We start from the raw sequence: 4,414 nt of genomic DNA, 5'->3' as shown, positions 1-4,414 counted from the left end.
TATCTATATTAATACATAGATCCAATATCTACATTAATAAATAGATCCAATTTCTACATTGATAAATAGATTCAATATTTACATTAATAAATAGATCAAATATCTACATTAATAAATAGATCCAATATCTACATTAATAAATATATTCAATATATACATTGATAGATATATTCAATATTTACATTGATGAATAGATCCAATATCTACATTAATAAATAAATCAAATATCCACATTACATTGATGCTTGATCGATATATCAAATATATACATTGATACATTAATTAATAGACCAAATATTTTCATTGATAAATAGATCAAATATCTTCGTTGAAAAATAGATCCAAGATCGACATTGATTATTAGATCCAATATCTATTTTGATAAAAAGATTCAATATTTACATTGATAAATAGATCTAATAAATCCAATATCAACATTGATAAATAAATCCAATATAAACCTTGATCAATAGATTCAATATTTACATTATAGATCTCTTCAATCCAATATTTACATTATAGATCTCTTCAATCCAATATCAACATTGATAAATAGATCCAATATCTTCATTGATTAAAATACCCAATATCTTCGTTGCTAAATAGATCCAATATCGACATTTATCAATAGATCCAATATATATAATGATAAATAGGTCCAATATCTACATTGATAAATAGATCCAATATCTACATTGATAAATAGATCCAATATCAACATTGATAAATAAATCCAATATATATATTGATAAATAGGTCCATTATCTACATTGATAATTCGATCCAATATCTACATTACATTGATTGATAAATGCGATATGTACATTGATTAAAAGATCCAATATCTATTTTGATAAATCGATCAAATATCTACACAGATGAATAGATCCACTATCTACATTAATTAATAGATCTAATATCTACATTGATAAATAGATCCAATACATACATTGTTATATTGATACCTGTTGTCTTTTGCTTACTTGTTCTAAAACTTGACACTGTAAAAGTCCAGATTGATTGTTCAAGCTAAAACCTGTACCCAGACACAACGATTTATAAAAATAATCAGTGAGATGTCCTGCGCACACATAAACCTCTCAGTTAGTCATTGGTTATGTAATGTGTTATCAACGTGTACAGGGACAGGTGTATGCATGCTGTGTTATTATAAAACAAACAAGTTTTGTGTCACATGCTACTTAATAACCAAAATAGAATATTTACCGAGAAAAGTGCAGAATCTTGACCTTTCCATTTACTTTTAATTGTGTCATTTGTGAATTGCAAAATACTACTCAGCGGGTTTGAATTTTAGGAGGTAAAATTGGATATTGTCACATTTGGTAATAGTGTGGGAAATTGAGTAGGGCGACATGTTTTATTCAGCAAACTGATAACGCAGAATTACTCTCAATGTATTGATAAATCAGTTTTCATTATGAAAACCCATATTTGTTGACATAACCCCTGTCAAGGACTGACTTACGCATCAGGATTACAGTCATAACAGGACTAAAACAAAAGAGTATTTAATGTTGTGTCTGGTAATAAAATTGAGTCTGATACCTGAATGAAGTATCCCATATGCATGTATTCAAAGTATCAAATACACACATACTTCAGTAACTTACCTTGGTTAAGAGTCTAATAAACTTATCGATTCTGTTTTCACTTAGCTAAGAGATTATGATTATCAGCCAAACAAAACTGGCCAAAATCAATAATAATGATCTCAACTCTATGACAATTATTACAATACACGGCATGTTTCATGCTTTATTGCGAATGCTGTAACTATTTATTTTCGTTCGCGCTTACATGCTCATACAGACGTAAAAATAAGACAACAGGCAAACGATAAACAGACACCATGGCAGATATTGACCTATTCAAACCCTGTCACATATAGATATAAAGACCAACATACAACTCACTGAGAGTTCAATTAGAGATAAAAATTAGAGATAAAAATTAGAGATAAAATACAGATACACATTTGCTGGTGTCAATAAGTTCACTTATTTATTTTTTAATCATAGTACGATCGTACTGTATTCTTATCTAATGTATTGGTTCTGTCAGTAGCAATGAAACACTTACAATTTTTCAGTTTTGGTCTCGTCAATCATATCGAGAGTCATGTTTTTGTCCTGTTAAAGTTAAAGATTATAAAACAATATCAACCTATCACATCTGCAGCTACACAATCTGGTCCATACCTCGAGCTCTGTTTGCGCAAAAATTATAAAATATAAAATACCAAACAATATAAATGGCTGTAAAATCTTGTCATACCACTTGATGAAAGGGGCAGCCGTTTATTATTAACAATAATGTTTCATATATTTTAGAATTAAAACATAATGTTTTTGGCAAAGGTGAGCGAGAACTACGCCTACGCCTTTAAAACTACAATAGTGAAAACTAACCCCTCTATTTATGGATCATCAAGCACTTCAGGAAAAAAACCTTTAAAAGGAAACCTGCGCCCGACAGTGTGGTAAAATGACCAGAAGGGAAGCACCGGGACTCCGCTTACAAATATTATACAAATAATTAAACTTATATCAGACAACAAAATATAAATAAGTCAGAATGAATAAAATTAACAATATTAATATACTAAAGAAGACCACAAAAGAATAGTTTTAAAATTTATACAAATACATCAAATTTATATCAGACAACAAAATATAAATAACTAAGTCAGAATGAATACAATCAACACTACTAATATACTAAAGAAGAGCACAAAATAATAGTTTGAAAATTAAGATCCACCCATTAAAAGGGGGAATGCAGGGGTGGTTGGAGGATGTCCTTTTAAAAATAATTCTAAAACTGAATTCTTCTAAATCAAAACAAATGTTATTTCACCTATTTAGAATATTTCCGAGATGGCGTCATAAACTTACAGTGATTAATTCTATAGTGGGGATAACCTTGATGATGCAGGGGCTGGGCTGAGCCCTTGACCAATCAAAAGCTATGGATTTAGCATTGGGGTCACTTACGCCCCACAGTGGCAATAATGACCCTTGACCAATGCAATGAGGAGACAATAATTAGTATATTATAATTACATTCATATTAACCAATTTATGTGTGAAGCTTTATTGTACAAAAATATGTCTATAAATAGACATTTGTTTTAGGTGTTTGTCATATCATCTCTTACCACATTCAAGCATAGCTATTGACAAGATTGCCCAGGCTCCACACTAAATTTCTCTTAATCTATCATAACTTATGAATAAATGCATTCAGCATTTTTATCTTGTTCTGCATATTTTAAAATTCAAATTTAAATACCGACTTAACATTAACTACTTTACGTTTCTGTTCACATAAATGATATACTTTATATACCGTATAACAAATCAAACTCAGTAAAATATTTATATCGTTAATTTTTGTTTTGATCAATCTTATACCCGTATTTGATTTACTGATGCAATAGCAAAATTCTTGAAATATTCCAAATGCTAAGTCCCATATCTCTTTAAAACAATGACATTTTATGAAATAAGGTTTATTATCTTCGGTAACATTACTCATTACACAATTATTTTGTTTAAGTCTCCTTCTTTGTAGAAACAACTTCCATTTAAAAACATTTTAGATCAGTTATCAATCCATTTATTGTGTATGAAATTAATGTTTTAACGTATCGGAGTCTGGCTGAATTTTTTTGTCACATACGTTCGCTGAAGCTCTTTTCTAATGTGCTGTTTGCTTTGTTATAATGACAGGGTATTTGTTTTATTTGACCTGCCGTGCGTTATTTACACTTTTGAGATGGTAAATGTACCATCAATTTGTGGAAATTAATTGGTTTTGAGTTGTAAAAAAAATTAAATAACAAGAAAGGGATATATGTTTAATGTCTCATTAGGCATGGGACACTAACAAGAGTAGATGTGTGTGGATTACTTTATGTGTTCGATTATAATCTTGCCCTTAACGGGTATGATTTTCAACAAAGAAACGTTGAGTACCTTTATAAATCAGAAGTAAATTGCATTTTCAGAAATGTATTTGGCACAGGCTGTAAGCCCGCACATATCTGTGCTGTATAGAATGTATTATCGTGATGTCATTGCCGAATAAGACTGCGTCCCACAGTTACCTAGGCAATTTAAAGAGGCTTACCCGCAGACGGACCGATAAACGGCACATCTCCGATCACTAAATAAACTTCAGTACACGTTTCTATGTGACAAAATTAGAGGCTTTCCGACTTTATTTCTTGAAAACAATTACAGAATATGTATTTAAAAGACGTTTTAAAACTCAACCTGAGAGGGAAATGTATGGAATATAACGGCAAATCTTCTTTGTAAATCGCCGCTGCCTTTGAAGTTATCACTGTGCGGCACTGTGCACGTGCTTTTGTCTTTCATGTGTCAAT

This window comes from Pecten maximus, chromosome 12, assembly GCF_902652985.1.
Source record: "Pecten maximus chromosome 12, xPecMax1.1, whole genome shotgun sequence".
Classification (NCBI taxonomy): Eukaryota; Metazoa; Mollusca; class Bivalvia; order Pectinida; family Pectinidae; genus Pecten; species Pecten maximus.
The sequence above is the reverse complement of the archived record's forward strand: the minus strand, read 5'-3'. Positions refer to the sequence as shown.